Source organism: Salvelinus namaycush, chromosome 41 (genome assembly GCF_016432855.1).
Source record: "Salvelinus namaycush isolate Seneca chromosome 41, SaNama_1.0, whole genome shotgun sequence".
Lineage (NCBI taxonomy): Eukaryota > Metazoa > Chordata > Actinopteri > Salmoniformes > Salmonidae > Salvelinus > Salvelinus namaycush.
Window position 1 is genome coordinate 21,337,241 of NC_052347.1, and position 18,773 is coordinate 21,356,013.

The 18,773-nt window shown below is 53.8% G+C and overlaps 1 protein-coding gene across 1 annotated transcript in view; it reads right to left on the reverse strand.

Moving 5' to 3' along the window:
• Positions 1-18,701: 18,701 nt before the first annotated feature.
• LOC120034238 (speckle-type POZ protein-like) overlaps positions 18,702-18,773 on the reverse strand; it is a 107,102-nt gene continuing 107,030 nt past the window's right edge. The window contains exon 11 of the mRNA XM_038980721.1: positions 18,702-18,773. This exon is cut by the window's right edge and continues 845 nt beyond it. The gene's annotated coding sequence lies outside the window, so the exon portion shown is untranslated.

Consider the following 18,773-nt stretch of genomic DNA (forward strand, 5'->3'; position numbering starts at 1 on the left):
AATCGGTCAACACAACACGTCTCTTTATCCTCCATAGCATTAACCAGTCAGCACAACACGTCTCTATATCCTCCATAGCATTAACCAGTCAACACGTCTCTATATCCTCCATAGCATTACCCAGTCAACACGTCTCTATATCCTCCATAGCATTAACCAGTCAACACGTCTCTATATCCTCCACAGCATTAACCAGTCAACACAACAGCAAGACGTCTCTATATCCTCCATAGAATGAGACACGGCTTCTTTGACATGTTCTGTACAAACACCTAATCAGTATTCATAGGTCCCAACAACTTATGGAAAACGGACTGCTGGACAGACAGCAGCATGTGTGTGCGTGAGCATGTGTGTTTGCGTATTTATATGTAAATATATGTAAATTTATTTGTCATTTGCTTCGTAAACAACAGGTGTAGACTTACAGTGAAATGCTTACTATGTGTGTGTGTCTGTATATATATATATATACTGATATATATATACACTGCTCAAAAAAATAAAGGGAACACTTAAACAACACAATGTAACTCCAAGTCAATCACACTTCTGTGAAATCAAACAGTCCACTTAGGAAGCAACACTGATTGACAATAAATTTCACATGCTGTTGTGCAAATGGAATAGACAACAGGTGGAAATTATAGGCAATTAGCAAGACACCCCCAATAAAGGAGTGGTTCTGCAGGTGGTGACCACAGACCACTTCTCAGTTCCTATGCTTCCTGGCTGATGTTTTGGTCACTTTTGAATGCTGGCGGTGCTTTCACTCTAGTGGAAGCATGAGACGGAGTCTACAACCCACACAAGTGGCTCAGGTAGTGCAGCTCATCCAGGATGGCACATCAATGCGAGCTGTGGCAAGAAGGTTTGCTGTGTCTGTCAGCGTAGTGTCCAGAGCATGGAGGCGCTACCAGGAGACAGGCCAGTACATCAGGAGACGTGGAGGAAGCCGTAGGAGGGCAACAACCCAGCAGCAGAACCGCTACCTCCGCCTTTGTGCAAGGAGGAGCACTGCCAGCGCCCTGCAAAATGACCTCCAGCAGGCCACAAATGTTGTCAATCAGTGTTGCTTCCTAAGTGGACAGTTTGATTTCATAGAAGTGTGATTGACTTGGAGTTACATTGTGTTTAAGTGTTCCCTTTATTTTTTTGAGCAGTGTATATATATATATATATATATATATGTGTGTGTGGGTGGGTGTGTGTGTGGGTATGTGTCTGTATACAGTTGAAGTCGGAAGTTTACATACACTTAGGTCGGAGTCATTAAAACTCGTTTTTCAACCACTCCACAAATTTCTTGTTAACAAACTATAGTTTTGGCAAGTCGGTTAGGACATCTACTTTGTGCATGACACAAGTCATTTTTCCAACAAATGTTTACAGACAGATTATTTCACTGTATCACAATTCCAGTGGGTCAGAAGTTTACATACACTAAATTGACTGTGCCTTTAAACAGCTTGGAAAAATCCAGAAATTTATGTCATGGCTTTAGAAGCTTCTGATAGGCGAATTGACATCATTTAAGTCAATTGGAGGTGTACCTGTGGATGCATTTCAAGGCCTACCTTCAAACTCGGTGCCTCTTTGCTTGACATCATGGGAAAATCAAAAGAAATAAGTCAAACTCAAAAAAACATTGTAGACCTCCACAAGTCTGGTTCATCCTTGGGAGCAATTTCCAAACGCCTGAAGGTACCATGTTCATCTGTACAAACAATAGTACGCAAGTATAAACACCATGGGACCACGCAGCCGTCATACCACTCAGGAAGGAGACACGTTCTGTCTCCTAGAGATGAACGTACTTTGGTGCGAAAAGTGCAAATCAATCCCAGAACAACAGCAAAGGACCTTGTGAAGACGCTGGAGTAAACAGGTACAAACATATCTATATCCACAGTAAAACGAGTCCTATATTGACATATCCTGAAAGGCCGCTCAGCAAGGAAGAAGCCACTGCTCTAAAACGCCATAAAAAAGCCAGACTACGGTTTGCAACTGCACATGGGGACAAAGATTGTACTTTTTGGGGAAATGTCCTCTGGTCTGATAAAACAAAAATATAACTGTTTGGCCATAATGACCATCATTATATTTGGAGGAAAAAGGGAAATGCTTGCAAGCCGAAGAACACCATCCCAACCGTGAAGCATGGGGGTGGCAGCATCATGTTATGTGGGTGCTTTGCTGCAGGAGGGACTGGTGCACTTCACAAAATAGATGGCATTATGAGGGAGGAAAATTATGTGGATATATTGAAGAAACATCTCAAGACATCAGTCAGGAAGTTAAAGCTTGGTTGCAAATAGGTCTTCCAAATGGACAATGACCCCAAGAATACTTGCAAGCAAAATGGCTTAAGGACAACAAGGTCAAGGTATTGAAGTGGTCATCAGAAAGCCATGACCTCAATCCTATAGAACATTTGTGGGCAGAACTGAAAATGCGTGGGCGAGCAAGAAGGCCTACAAACCTGACTCCGTTACACCAGCTCTGTCAGGAGGAATGGGCCAAAATTCACCCAAATTATTGTGGTAAGCTTGTGGAAGGCTACCCAAAACGTTTTACCCATGTTAAACAATTTAAAGGCAATGCTACCAAATACTAATTGAGTGTATGTAAACTTCTGACCAACTGGGAAAATAAAAGCTGAAATAAATCATTCTCTCTACTATTATTCTGACATTTCACATTCTTAAAATAAATTGGTCCTAACTGACCTAAGACAGGGAATTTTTACTCTGATTAAATGTCAGGAATTGTGAAAAACTGAGTTTAAATGTATTTGGCTAAGGTGTATGTAAACTTCCGACTTCAACTGTATGTGTGTCTGTATATATGTGTGTGTGTATATATATATATATATATGTGTGTGTGTGTGACTGAAGTAGAGTAAAATCCCGGCCGTGGTGTAGCAAGCAGCCTCCAGCCTTCACTTTGCATTTTGAGCGAGACTAAAGATTAAAGCTTCTTTCCCAGCAGCTCTCTAACAGGGCACAGCCCAATTATACCTCTCTGGACCTGCACCACAGACCACAGAGAGAGAGGAGGGATAGAGAGGGGGGGGGGTTAGAGGTGAGAGTGAGAGGAAGGAAGGAAATAGACAGTGTATGCAAGAATGGGAAGAAAAGATGGAGAGATAGGCGAGAAAAGAGAGGGAGCAAACAGACCAAGTGGGGGTCCAAGAGAAAGCAGGAGAGGAAACACAAGAAGGGTGCAATAGAGGGAGAAAAGGAGGGGGGTTAGAGAAGGGAGAGCGGAACGAGACAATTCAAATTAACAACAGCCTGTCACACCACCCAACATGTGCAGCCAGGTGCATCCACAGATCAAAGAGCCAAGTCTTGATAAGCCTTCCCTTGAACAAGACCATAGATCAGCATGGCTGGACTGACAGTACAGTAACTACCTGCCGCTACCCAATGCCTTGCCCTTCAACAGTATGGCACCCTACCTTTGACCAGAGCCCTATGGACACGGATCAAAAGTAGTGCACTATAACGGGAAAAAGGTGACAATTGGGAAGCGCCCGTTGTCACCAGACCAATCCCGTCACTATGCCTTGTGCTTCAACTGAATAAGGAACTGTGCCAGATCTATAGATCTGTCTTCTGAGTCCCAGCTAGTGTTGGTTTACTAGCAGTCTAGTGGGTTACGGTTCTAACCTAATTCCTTCCTTTTAGCCGCCGTCATCAGCTCACGGAGAACAGCACAGCAGGCAGCCACAGATCACATGAAGAGTGAAGGTTGGGCGGAGGAGGTGGGCAGACAGAAGCAGGTTAAATCTTCTTCCTCATTTCCCTTTTCCCTCCCAAGCCTCCAAAACTGTTCACAGAGATTATACAGTTGGTGTTTGTAACTATCAAAGAGACGAGAGATGAAACGAGGAGGAGATCGAATTAGTGCGCCTTCTCTGTCTTTCTAGCTTATTCTCAGGTACAGGCTCATTACACTGAGTGAATGGAAGAGGAAGGAAGGGAGGGAGAGATGGCAGGTGTGTGTGAAGACTTAATTCTGAGAACCCTGCGTCAATGGTATAAGTGCTAGCCAGTGAGAGCCTTAGCGCTAGCCAGTGTGAGCCTTAGCGCTAGCCAGTGTGAGCCTTAGCGCTAGCCAGTGTGAGCCTTAGCGCTAGCCAGTGTGAGCCTTAGCGCTAGCCAGTGTGAGCCTTAGCGCTAGCCAGTGTGAGTATGTGTGGCTGAACTGAATATTCCAAGAAGATGGATTTCAGCTATTCCAATGACTCACGAAGAGTTGCAAGTTCAAGCTTCTGTATAACCTGTAAATCACTTGTCCTCAAAATGGACAAATGAGCCAAAGAACCTCCCTCTGGCCTCATCTCTCCCAACCCTGCTGGTTGAAGTAAAAGGCTAGATAAATAAGGCATGGCTGTGGGGTCACTGAGGCGTGACCTTTCGGCCCATTTGCTGTGGCACTGCAGCAGGGGGACAGGAGTGCAGCCTCAGCCCTGGTCTGCTGCCCACTCCTCTGGCTCCTCCAGCCCTGCCGCTGCAGACGATGCATTTTAATCAGCGCTGCGCTAGGATGGCTGGGGCAGTGCATCAAGCTTAACGAGGCTGAGAGAAGCCTTTCATTTACTTTTCATTTTGCTGGTAACAAATGGACCGGGCCCCTCGCAAGACAACCCCCCTCCCTCGCTGTCCTTCAATATCTCACTATCATGACACAATGTCTGTCTCCTTCCCTCCAGCTCACACCATCTCGGTTTCTTCCCCTCTGTATTAGCGTGCTCTCTCATTCCTTTCCTCCCTCCCCTCTCTGCCTGTCCTTATACAGTATCTTTCTTTCCGCCTCCCTCCGTCGCTCATCCTCTACCGCCTCTCTCCGTCTATCTCGTCATCTACTCCTCTAGTCTTTCAGCTCCTTCCCTCGCCTACCTCTTCTCCTCGTCTTAACCAACAGTGCATCTCTATCAGTCACATACCCTCCCTCTACCCCTTTCTCTCCTCACCATTTCCCTTTCCTCACTCCTGCTCTCCCCCTTCCTCTCTCCTTCCTCCCTCCCTCCCTCTCCTAGAGGTGTGTGTTGTCCTCCAAGGCAGAGTTCAGCTCCATCACTCATCTGCTCCACAGGTCTCATTAGGGACGGGCCAGGCCAGGAGGGAACATTTTAATAAATAGATGAACGTGACACTGCCACAACAGTGGGTATACGTATACACACACACACGAAAGCATACACGTGCAAACACACAAATTAACACACACTCGCATGCGTCTTTGGGGATCTTGAGATTGATTAAGCCAGGGATAAGCCCGACACTCACGGAATAAAACTCTTTCATTTGATTATTTCAAGCCAAATGATTCTCCGCGCTCAGACACACACTTCAACCTAGCTTGAATAATAGCAACAAAGTCTCCTCTGTGCCTACACAAACACATAGTGATAACAGGGCACCTAGTCAAAATGGGATACACACAAACACCCCCCCCCCGCCCCATCTACCCACCTCTGCTGCATTGTGCACAATAAGTCTTGCTTCATTAAAGCCAAATCTCATCCACTATCAGTTCACAACCACAGAAGTCGTTTGAACCGCCAGGGAAATACAATTCCATTTCAGGGTTATCTTAATATATGAGCTTGTCTCCCCCTCACTGGTCTGTTATGAGCCAGGCAAACACCCACAATAGCACAATATTGCTCCTGCTCCATCGCACCACAGATTGGAGCTCACAAAGTAATTAGCAGTTTATATATGAGTGTGTGCGTGTGTGTATGTCTGTGTGTTAGTGTGCACTCAAGTCCCTGGTCTAATTCGTTCCCTGCTCTAATTTCTCCATCCGTTGTTAGCAGCCGGTTCATTTCTCATATCTGGGGGAGAACGTGTCTGTCTGCCCTCTGTATGCTGCAGACTATCCTCTCAGAACACTACGGTGGAATCAGACCAACACCTGCTTTTTACACAAAACTAAACAGACACACCGGGAAAAAGTCATATGTTTGTTGTCGAAACAAAGTTGTGTGATTTATTTTGTCAAGATCCGTCAATAAACCAGACAGATCTGTACAAGAGGATCAATTCCTTTTCTGTCTAGTTTTCCTTCTCTCACTGTCTTGTCCCATCTCTGTCACCTGATCATCTCCCTTCATCTATCTAGCTATTATCCCCATCCGTCTCCTCTCCCCAGAGGCCTCAGTCTTTTTCACTTGTCACAGGAGAGGGAGGGGTCATGGAGTAGAGGACTTATCATACGTGTTGTAGTGTGTAACGGAGTCAGATCGTACAGGATAGTCACCCACAGCTTGAAAAGGAGCCAATAGTACATTGAATCAGATATTTTTCAGTGGACAACTGGCGAGTATGTTGTCAAGCATGGCGGTGAGGTAGACGTGTTGGCGTGGCAGGGAGCACGAGATCAAGCATGTTGTTAGAGGAAACAACACGCTCAGCAGAACAGTGAAGCCTGTTACATACTGTACAGAAATAGACCAAAGGAATATCATATGACCTTGTATACATTGATTGGTGAGTGTACAGACAGTGTTGTACAACAGTATAATGTATCAATAGAAAATATCAGCCATGTGTTAGTATATTAGTGGATATGCTGAATGTATGCATGTGAACACATTGCGTGCAGGCTCATTTATAATCCATCTCCAGGCTTTGCCATTGGAGTTGTCAGGGTTTACAATGCTGTCTGGAAAATCTAAGTAAATTCTAAGGCTTCCCTTTCACAACTGCTTCCCTCCCCCCTTTCCTCCCTCCGCCCGTCTCGCCTCCTCCCCTTCCGTCTCGCCTCCTCCCCTTCCGTCTCGCCTCCTCCCCTTCCGTCTCGCCTCCTCCCCTTCCGTCTCGCCTCCTCCCCTTCCGTCTCGCCTCCTCCCCTTCCGTCTCGCCTCCTCCCCTTATCTCCCCTCCCTCTTCTTCCTGCTGCAGGGCAGAGTAGAGCAGTGGACATCAATCTTAAGGCTGGCTTCTCTTCTTTAGCTGTGGCGGGCTGACACAGCCACAGAGCTTGTTACCCAGTTTACAGCACTGACCTGCTGGCTCATCTCTCATTCCCATAAAGAGAGTGAGTGATGGGGTGGCATGGGAAAGAGGGAGAGGGAGGAGGGGAAGGAAGGACAGAGCGACAGACTTATACAGCATGCATGACAATAGCACACGCCTCTCCTCATCTATCCATCTCTCCCCAACGGTCTAAACCGCTTACAGTGCCCACAAACACACACACACACACACACACACAGGAAGCTAGGACACGAGTATGTAAAGTAAAGAAGCCAGCTCAGAGGAGTCCCAGACTTTTCTCTCCTCAAAGACAGACTTGTTGGTATTATAAAGGAGAACTGACAACAATTCAAGGACAAGGCTTAGTAAGAGGAAGTGTGACTAAACCATACGTATAGAAATACACTCCATGTGGTTCACGGTGACACGCACATGTACACACACACACCTTGATCTTGATGGCAGAGTCTATGCCATGGTTGCAGTGTCTGGAAAGCATACTCAGAGGCTGTTGTGCAAACAGTACTATATCAGAATGGCATAGTCTCTCTGGCCTCTACACCGCTCCTCTCCCACGGGCCTCTACACCGCTCCTCTCCCCCTTTCCCTCCCACTAGCCCTGCCTGTGACCACTTTCTCTCCCCTCCCACTAGCCTAGCTCTGCCTGTGACCACTTTCCCTCCCACTAGCCTAGCTCTGCCTGTGACCACTTTTCCTCCCCTCCCACTAGCCTAGCTCTGCCTGTGACCACCTTCCCTCCCCTCCTACTAGCCTAGCTCTGCCTGTGACCACTTTCCCTCCCACTAGCCTAGCTCTGCCTGTGACCACTTTTCCTCCCCTCCCACTAGCCTAGCTCTGCCTGTGACCACCTTCCCTCCCCTCCTACTAGCCTAGCTCTGCCTGTGACCACTTTCCCTCCCACTAGCCTAGCTCTGCCTGTGACCACTTTCCCTCCCCTCCCACTAGCCTAGCTCTGCCTGTGACCACCTTCCCTCCCACTATCCTAGCCCTGCCTGTGACCACTTTCCCTCCCCTCCCACTAGCTCTGCCTGTGACCACTTTCCCTCCCACTAGCCTAGCTCTGCCTGTGACCACTTTCCCTCCCCTGCCACTAGCCCTGCCTGTGGCCACTTTCCCTCCCCTCCCACTAGCCCTGCCTGTGGCCACTTTCTCTCCCACTAGCCCTGCCTGTGGCCACTTTCTCTCCCCTCCCACTAGCCCTGCCTGTGACCACTTTCTCTCCCCTTCCACTAGCCCTGCCTGTGACCACTTTCTCTCCCCTCCCACTAGCCCTGCCTGTGACCACTTTCCCTCCCACTAGCTCTGCCTGTGACCACTTTCTCTCCCCTCCCACTAGCTCTGCCTGTGACCACTTTCCCTCCCACTAGCTCTGCCTGTGACCACTTTCCCTCCCCTCCCACTAGCCTAGCTCTGCATGTGACCACTTTCTCTCCCCTCCCACTAGCTCTGCCTGTGACCACTTTCCCTCCCACTAGCCTAGCTCTGCCTGTGACCCCCTTCCCTCCCACTAGCCCTGCCTGTGACCACTTTCTCTCCCCTCCCACTAGCCTAGCTCTGCCTGTGACCACTTTCCCTCCCCTTCCACTAGCCTAGCTCTGCCTGTGACCACTTTCCCTCCCCTTCCACTAGCCTAGCTCTGCCTGTGACCACTTTCCCTCCCCTCCCACTAGCCTAGCTCTGCCTGTGACCACTTTCCCTCCCCTCCCACTAGCCTAGCTCTGCCTGTGACCACTTTCTCTCCCCTCCCACTAGCCTAGCTCTGCCTGTGACCACATTCCCTCCCACTAGCCTAGCTCCGCCTGTGACCACTTTCTTTCCCCTCCCACTAGCTCTGCCTGTGACCACTTTCCCTCCCCTCCCACTAGCCTAGCTCTGCCTGTGACCAACTTCCCTCCCACTAGCCCTGCCTGTGACCACTTTCTTTCCCCTCCCACTAGCATAGCTCTGCCTGTGACCACTTTCCCTCCCCTCCCACTAGCCTAGCTCTGCCTGTGACCACCTTCCCTCCCCTCCCACTATCCTAGCCCTGCCTGTGACCACATTCCCTCCCACTAGCCTAGCTACGCCTGTGACCACTTTCTTTCCCCTCCCACTAGCTCTGCCTGTGACCACTTTCCCTCCCACTAGCCTAGCTCTGCCTGTGACCACTTTCCCTCCCCTCCCACTAGCCCTGCCTGAGACCACTTTCCCTCCCCTGCCACTAGCCCTGCCTGTGGCCACTTTCCCTCCCCTCCCACTAGCCCTGCCTGTGACCACTTTCCCTCCCACTAGCTCTGCCTGTGACCACTTTCCCTCCCCTCCCACTAGCCTAGCTCTGCATGTGACCACTTTCTCTCCCCTCCCACTAGCCCTGCCTGTGACCACTTTCCCTCCCACTAGCCCTGCCTGTGGCCACTTTCCCTCCCCTCCCACTAGCCCTGCCTGTGACCACTTTCCCTCCCACTAGCTCTGCCTGTGACCACTTTCCCTCCCACTAGCTCTGCCTGTGACCACTTTCTCTCCCCTCCCACTAGCCCTGCCTGTGACCACTTTCTCTCCCCTCCCACTAGCCCTGCCTGTGACCACTGTCTTTCCCCTCCCACTAGCTCTGCCTGTGACCACTTTCTCTCCCCTCCCACTAGCTCTGCCTGTGACCACTTTCCCTCCCCTCCCACTAGCCTAGCTCTGCATGTGACCACTTTCCCTCCCCTCCCACTAGCTCTGCCTGTGACCACTTTCCCTCCCACTAGCCTAGCTCTGCCTGTGACCACTGTCCCTCCCCTTCCACTAGCTCTGCCTGTGACCACTTTCTCTCCCCTCCCACTAGCTCTGCCTGTGACCATTTTCTCTCCCCTCCCACTAGCCCTGCCTGTGACCACTTTCCCTCCCACTAGCTCTGCCTGTGACCACTTTCCCTCCCACTAGCCCTGCCTGTGACCACTTTCTCTCCCACTAGCCCTGCCTGTGGCCACTTTCTCTCCCCTCCCACTAGCCCTGCCTGTGACCACTTTCTCTCCCCTCCCACTAGCCCTGCCTGTGACCACTTTCCCTCCCACTAGCTCTGCCTGTGACCACTTTCCCTCCCACTAGCTCTGCCTGTGACCACTTTCTCTCCCCTCCCACTAGCTCTGCCTGTGACCACTTTCCCTCCCCTCCCACTAGCCTAGCTCTGCATGTGACCACTTTCTCTCCCCTCCCACTAGCTCTGCCTGTGACCACTTTCCCTCCCACTAGCCTAGCTCTGCCTGTGACCACCTTCCCTCCCACTAGCCCTGCCTGTGACCACTTTCTCTCCCCTCCCACTAGCCTAGCTCTGCCTGTGACCACTTTCCCTCCCCTCCCACTAGCCTAGCTCTGCCTGTGACCACTTTCCCTCCCCTCCCACTAGCCTAGCTCTGCCTGTGACCACTTTCCCTCCCCTCCCACTAGCCTAGCTCTGCCTGTGACCACTTTCTCTCCCCTCCCACTAGCCTAGCTCTGCCTGTGACCACATTCCCTCCCACTAGCCTAGCTCCGCCTGTGACCACTTTCTTTCCCCTCCCACTAGCTCTGCCTGTGACCACTTTCCCTCCCCTCCCACTAGCCCTGCCTGTGGCCACTTTCCCTCCCCTCCCACTAGCCTAGCTCTGCCTGTGACCACTTTCCCTCCCCTCCCACTAGCCTAGCTCTGCCTGTGACCACCTTCCCTCCCACTAGCCCTGCCTGTGACCACTTTCTTTCCCCTCCCACTAGCCCTGCCTGTGGCCACTTTCCCTCCCCTCCCACTAGCATAGCTCTGCCTGTGACCACTTTTCCTCCCCTCCCACTAGCCTAGCTCTGCCTGTGACCACCTTCCCTCCCCTCCCACTATCCTAGCCCTGCCTGTGACCACATTCCCTCCCACTAGCCTAGCTCTGCCTGTGACCACTTTCCCTCCCCTCCCACTAGCCCTGCCTGTGGCCACTTTCCCTCCCCTCCCACTAGCCCTGCCTGTGGCCACTTTCCCTCCCACTAGCTCTGCCTGTGACCACTTTCACTCCCCTCCCACTTTCCCTCCCCTCCCACTAGCCCTGCCTGTGACCACTTTCCCTCCCCTCCCACTAGCCCTGCCTGTGACCACTTTCCCTCCCACTAGCTCTGCCTGTGACCACTTTCCCTCCCACTAGCTCTGCCTGTGACCACTTTCTCTCCCCTCCCACTAGCCCTGCCTGTGACCACTTTCTCTCCCCTCCCACTAGCTCTGCCTGTGACCACTGTCTCTCCCCTCCCACTAGCTCTGCCTGTGACCACTTTCCCTCCCCTCCCACTAGCCTAGCTCTGCATGTGACCACTTTCTCTCCCCTCCCACTAGCTCTGCCTGTGACCACTTTCTCTCCCCTCCCACTAGCCTAGCTCTGCCTGTGACCATTTTCCCTCCCCTCCCACTAGCCTAGCTCTGCCTGTGACCACTTTCCCTCCCCTCCCACTAGCCTAGCTCTGCCTGTGACCACATTCCCTCCCACTAGCCTAGCTCCGCCTGTGACCACTTTCTTTCCCCTCCCACTAGCTCTGCCTGTGACCACTTTCCCTCCCCTTCCACTAGCTCTGCCTGTGACCACTTTCCCTCCCCTTCCACTAGCTCTGCCTGTGACCACTTTCCCTCCCCTCCCACTAGCTCTGCCTGTGACCACTTTCCCTCCCACTAGCTCTGCCTGTGACCACTTTCTCTCCCCTCCCACTAGCCCTGCCTGTGACCACTTTCCCTCCCACTAGCCCTGCCTGTGGCCACTTTCCCTCCCCTCCCACTAGCCCTGCCTGTGACCACTTTCCCTCCCACTAGCTCTGCCTGTGACCACTTTCCCTCCCACTAGCTCTGCCTGTGACCACTTTCTCTCCCCTCCCACTAGCCCTGCCTGTGACCACTTTCTCTCCCCTCCCACTAGCCCTGCCTGTGACCACTGTCTTTCCCCTCCCACTAGCTCTGCCTGTGACCACTTTCTCTCCCCTCCCACTAGCTCTGCCTGTGACCACTTTCCCTCCCCTCCCACTAGCCTAGCTCTGCATGTGACCACTTTCCCTCCCCTCCCACTAGCTCTGCCTGTGACCACTTTCCCTCCCACTAGCCTAGCTCTGCCTGTGACCACTGTCCCTCCCCTTCCACTAGCTCTGCCTGTGACCACTTTCTCTCCCCTCCCACTAGCTCTGCCTGTGACCATTTTCTCTCCCCTCCCACTAGCCCTGCCTGTGACCACTTTCCCTCCCACTAGCTCTGCCTGTGACCACTTTCCCTCCCCTCCCACTAGCCCTGCCTGTGACCACTTTCTCTCCCACTAGCCCTGCCTGTGGCCACTTTCTCTCCCCTCCCACTAGCCCTGCCTGTGACCACTTTCTCTCCCCTCCCACTAGCCCTGCCTGTGACCACTTTCTCTCCCCTCCCACTAGCCCTGCCTGTGACCACTTTCCCTCCCACTAGCTCTGCCTGTGACCACTTTCCCTCCCACTAGCTCTGCCTGTGACCACTTTCTCTCCCCTCCCACTAGCTCTGCCTGTGACCACTTTCCCTCCCCTCCCACTAGCCTAGCTCTGCATGTAACCACTTTCTCTCCCCTCCCACTAGCTCTGCCTGTGACCACTTTCCCTCCCACTAGCCTAGCTCTGCCTGTGACCACCTTCCCTCCCACTAGCCCTGCCTGTGACCACTTTCTCTCCCCTCCCACTAGCCTAGCTCTGCCTGTGACCACTTTCCCTCCCCTCCCACTAGCCTAGCTCTGCCTGTGACCACTTTCCCTCCCCTCCCACTAGCCTAGCTCTGCCTGTGACCACTTTCCCTCCCCTCCCACTAGCCTAGCTCTGCCTGTGACCACTTTCTCTCCCCTCCCACTAGCCTAGCTCTGCCTGTGACCACATTCCCTCCCACTAGCCTAGCTCCGCCTGTGACCACTTTCTTTCCCCTCCCACTAGCTCTGCCTGTGACCACTTTCCCTCCCCTCCCACTAGCCCTGCCTGTGGCCACTTTCCCTCCCCTCCTACTAGCCTAGCTCTGCCTGTGACCACTTTCCCTCCCCTCCCACTAGCCTAGCTCTGCCTGTGACCACCTTCCCTCCCACTAGCCCTGCCTGTGACCACTTTCCCTCCCCTCCCACTAGCATAGCTCTGCCTGTGACCACTTTTCCTCCCCTCCCACTAGCCTAGCTCTGCCTGTGACCACCTTCCCTCCCCTCCCACTATCCTAGCCCTGCCTGTGACCACATTCCCTCCCACTAGCCTAGCTCCGCCTGTGACCACTTTCTCTCCCCTCCCACTAGCCCTGCCTGTGGCCACTTTCTCTCCCCTCCCACTAGCCTAGCTCTGCCTGTGACCACTTTCCCTCCCCTCCCACTAGCCCTGCCTGTGACCACTTTCCCTCCCCTCCCACTAGCCCTGCCTGTGACCACTTTCCCTCCCACTAGCTCTGCCTGTGACCACTTTCCCTCCCACTAGCTCTGCCTGTGACCACTTTCTCTCCCCTCCCACTAGCTCTGCCTGTGACCACTTTCCCTCCCCTCCCACTAGCCTAGCTCTGCATGTGACCACTTTCTCTCCCCTCCCACTAGCTCTGCCTGTGACCACTTTCCCTCCCACTAGCCTAGCTCTGCCTGTGACCACCTTCCCTCCCACTAGCCCTGCCTGTGACCACTTTCTCTCCCCTCCCACTAGCCTAGCTCTGCCTGTGACCACTTTCCCTCCCCTCCCACTAGCCTAGCTCTGCCTGTGACCACTTTCCCTCCCCTCCCACTAGCCTAGCTCTGCCTGTGACCACTTTCCCTCCCCTCCCACTAGCCTAGCTCTGCCTGTGACCACTTTCCCTCCCCTCCCACTAGCCTAGCTCTGCCTGTGACCACTTTGTCTCCCCTCCCACTAGCCTAGCTCTGCCTGTGACCACATTCCCTCCCACTAGCCTAGCTCCGCCTGTGACCACTTTCTTTCCCCTCCCACTAGCTCTGCCTGTGACCACTTTCCCTCCCCTCCCACTAGCCCTGCCTGTGGCCACTTTCCCTCCCCTCCCACTAGCCTAGCTCTGCCTGTGACCACTTTCCCTCCCCTCCCACTAGCCTAGCTCTGCCTGTGACCACCTTCCCTCCCACTAGCCCTGCCTGTGACCACTTTCTTTCCCCTCCCACTAGCCCTGCCTGTGGCCACTTTCCCTCCCCTCCCACTAGCATAGCTCTGCCTGTGACCACTTTTCCTCCCCTCCCACTAGCCTAGCTCTGCCTGTGACCACCTTCCCTCCCCTCCCACTATCCTAGCCCTGCCTGTGACCACATTCCCTCCCACTAGCCTAGCTCTGCCTGTGACCACTTTCCCTCCCCTCCCACTAGCCCTGCCTGTGGCCACTTTCCCTCCCCTCCCACTAGCCCTGCCTGTGGCCACTTTCCCTCCCACTAGCTCTGCCTGTGACCACTTTCACTCCCCTCCCACTTTCCCTCCCCTCCCACTAGCCCTGCCTGTGACCACTTTCCCTCCCCTCCCACTAGCCCTGCCTGTGACCACTTTCCCTCCCACTAGCTCTGCCTGTGACCACTTTCCCTCCCACTAGCTCTGCCTGTGACCACTTTCTCTCCCCTCCCACTAGCCCTGCCTGTGACCACTTTCTCTCCCCTCCCACTAGCTCTGCCTGTGACCACTGTCTCTCCCCTCCCACTAGCTCTGCCTGTGACCACTTTCCCTCCCCTCCCACTAGCCTAGCTCTGCATGTGACCACTTTCTCTCCCCTCCCACTAGCTCTGCCTGTGACCACTTTCTCTCCCCTCCCACTAGCCTAGCTCTGCCTGTGACCATTTTCCCTCCCCTCCCACTAGCCTAGCTCTGCCTGTGACCACTTTCCCTCCCCTCCCACTAGCCTAGCTCTGCCTGTGACCACATTCCCTCCCACTAGCCTAGCTCCGCCTGTGACCACTTTCTTTCCCCTCCCACTAGCTCTGCCTGTGACCACTTTCCCTCCCCTTCCACTAGCTCTGCCTGTGACCACTTTCCCTCCCCTTCCACTAGCTCTGCCTGTGACCACTTTCCCTCCCCTCCCACTAGCTCTGCCTGTGACCACTTTCTCTCCCCTCCCACTAGCCCTGCCTGTGACCACTTTCCCTCCCACTAGCCCTGCCTGTGGCCACTTTCCCTCCCCTCCCACTAGCCCTGCCTGTGACCACTTTCCCTCCCACTAGCTCTGCCTGTGACCACTTTCCCTCCCACTAGCTCTGCCTGTGACCACTTTCCCTCCCACTAGCTCTGCCTGTGACCACTTTCTCTCCCCTCCCACTAGCCCTGCCTGTGACCACTTTCTCTCCCCTCCCACTAGCCCTGCCTGTGACCACTGTCTTTCCCCTCCCACTAGCTCTGCCTGTGACCACTTTCTCTCCCCTCCCACTAGCTCTGCCTGTGACCACTTTCCCTCCCCTCCCACTAGCCTAGCTCTGCATGTGACCACTTTCCCTCCCCTCCCACTAGCTCTGCCTGTGACCACTTTCCCTCCCACTAGCCTAGCTCTGCCTGTGACCACTGTCCCTCCCCTTCCACTAGCTCTGCCTGTGACCACTTTCTCTCCCCTCCCACTAGCTCTGCCTGTGACCATTTTCTCTCCCCTCCCACTAGCCCTGCCTGTGACCACTTTCCCTCCCACTAGCTCTGCCTGTGACCACTTTCCCTCCCCTCCCACTAGCCCTGCCTGTGACCACTTTCTCTCCCACTAGCCCTGCCTGTGGCCACTTTCTCTCCCCTCCCACTAGCCCTGCCTGTGACCACTTTCTCTCCCCTCCCACTAGCCCTGCCTGTGACCACTTTCTCTCCCCTCCCACTAGCCCTGCCTGTGACCACTTTCCCTCCCACTAGCTCTGCCTGTGACCACTTTCCCTCCCACTAGCTCTGCCTGTGACCACTTTCTCTCCCCTCCCACTAGCTCTGCCTGTGACCACTTTCCCTCCCCTCCCACTAGCCTAGCTCTGCATGTAACCACTTTCTCTCCCCTCCCACTAGCTCTGCCTGTGACCACTTTCCCTCCCACTAGCCTAGCTCTGCCTGTGACCACCTTCCCTCCCACTAGCCCTGCCTGTGACCACTTTCTCTCCCCTCCCACTAGCCTAGCTCTGCCTGTGACCACTTTCCCTCCCCTCCCACTAGCCTAGCTCTGCCTGTGACCACTTTCCCTCCCCTCCCACTAGCCTAGCTCTGCCTGTGACCACTTTCTCTCCCCTCCCACTAGCCTAGCTCTGCCTGTGACCACATTCCCTCCCACTAGCCTAGCTCCGCCTGTGACCACTTTCTTTCCCCTCCCACTAGCTCTGCCTGTGACCACTTTCCCTCCCCTCCCACTAGCCCTGCCTGTGGCCACTTTCCCTCCCCTCCTACTAGCCTAGCTCTGCCTGTGACCACTTTCCCTCCCCTCCCACTAGCCTAGCTCTGCCTGTGACCACCTTCCCTCCCACTAGCCCTGCCTGTGACCACTTTCCCTCCCCTCCCACTAGCATAGCTCTGCCTGTGACCACTTTTCCTCCCCTCCCACTAGCCTAGCTCTGCCTGTGACCACCTTCCCTCCCCTCCCACTATCCTAGCCCTGCCTGTGACCACATTCCCTCCCACTAGCCTAGCTCCGCCTGTGACCACTTTCTCTCCCCTCCCACTAGCCCTGCCTGTGGCCACTTTCTCTCCCCTCCCACTAGCCTAGCTCTGCCTGTGACCACTTTCCCTCCCCTCCCACTAGCCCTGCCTGTGACCACTTTCCCTCCCCTCCCACTAGCCCTGCCTGTGACCACTTTCCCTCCCACTAGCTCTGCCTGTGACCACTTTCCCTCCCACTAGCTCTGCCTGTGACCACTTTCTCTCCCCTCCCACTAGCCCTGCCTGTGACCACTTTCTCTCCCCTCCCACTAGCTCTGCCTGTGACCACTGTCTCTCCCCTCCCACTAGCTCTGCCTGTGACCACTTTCCCTCCCCTCCCACTAGCCTAGCTCTGCATGTGACCACTTTCTCTCCCCTCCCACTAGCTCTGCCTGTGACCACTTTCTCTCCCCTCCCACTAGCCTAGCTCTGCCTGTGACCATTTTCCCTCCCCTCCCACTAGCCTAGCTCTGCCTGTGACCACTTTCCCTCCCCTCCCACTAGCCTAGCTCTGCCTGTGACCACTTTCTCTCCCCTCCCACTAGCCTAGCTCTGCCTGTGACCACATTCCCTCCCACTAGCCTAGCTCCGCCTGTGACCACTTTCTTTCCCCTCCCACTAGCTCTGCCTGTGACCACTTTCCCTCCCCTTCCACTAGCTCTGCCTGTGACCACTTTCCCTCCCCTCCCACTAGCTCTGCCTGTGACCACTTTCCCTCCCACTAGCTCTGCCTGTGACCACTTTCTCTCCCCTCCCACTAGCCCTGACTGTGACCACTTTCCCTCCCACTAGCTCTGCCTGTGACCACTTTCCCTCCCCTCCCACTAGCCTAGCTCTGCATGTGACCACTTTCTCTCCCCTCCCACTAGCTCTGCCTGTGACCACTTTCTCTCCCCTCCCACTAGCCTAGCTCTGCCTGTGACCATTTTCCCTCCCCTCCCACTAGCCTAGCTCTGCCTGTGACCACTTTCCCTCCCCTCCCACTAGCCTAGCTCTGCCTGTGACCACTTTCTCTCCCCTCCCACTAGCCTAGCTCTGCCTGTGACCACATTCCCTCCCACTAGCCTAGCTCCGCCTGTGACCACTTTCTTTCCCCTCCCACTAGCTCTGCCTGTGACCACTTTCCCTCCCACTAGCCTAGCTCTGCCTGTGACCACTTTCTTTCCCCTCCCACTAGCCTAGCTCTGTCTGTGACCACTTATCCTCCCCTCCCACTAGCCTAGCTCTGCCTGTGACCACCTTCCCTCCCCTCCCACTAGCCTAGCTCTGCCTGTGACCACTTTCCCTCCCACTAGCCTAGCTCTGCCTGTGACCACTTTCCCTCCCACTAGCCTAGCTCTGCCTGTGACCACTTTCTCTCCCCTCCCACGAGCCCTGCCTGTGACCACTTTCCCTCCCCTCCCACTAGCCTAGCTCTGCCTGTGACCACTCAGATGTCCATCTCCTACATGATTCTTCTCTCTACACTACTAATACCAGAGATCACACCATTCTATCCTGAAAGAGATGTAGGATGTGTCCCAAATGGCCGCCCTAGTCACGAGTAGTGTACTAAACATGGAATAAGGTGCCTTTTGGGCCACAATTGTAGCTACTGTAGAGTCTGGACGGTGTGTTAGCTAGTGGACAGAGGTGGCTGGGACACCTGGCAGATGATGACTGATAGACTGGTGTGGAAACAGCTTCTCTAGAGACTTCAGGGTGATGGGAGTGCTGATAGGAGTCCTGCTGGGCTACAACCTCGGTCAACAGAGACAAATCCTGTTCAAATACACACCATTAGCCCAGCGGACCGGGGAGATTACATCTGTAGTCACAGACATGAAGCACACTAAGACCAAGTCAAACACAATTAGAACTGACAGTGCCAACAGGTAAGGCTATACACCAGACATACCCTGGCACTTACAGTACAGTAGGATCAGGTGTGTGTAGGGGATTTAACAGACTTCGATCATGTGTGGATGAGATGTAAATAGGGCTGAGTGCAGCAGTTTCAAATGGGTGTTTAACCAGTCAATCGTTGGCAGACATGGTCACACACACACACACACACACACACACACACACACACACACTAATGACAACTCAGTAGATATTGAAAGACAACAAGGCTTTTACAATCCAAAATAGCTGTATTTTGTGTTGAGACTAAACATTTGTTAGCGTTTTGACAGTGATGTAGGAGTGCGT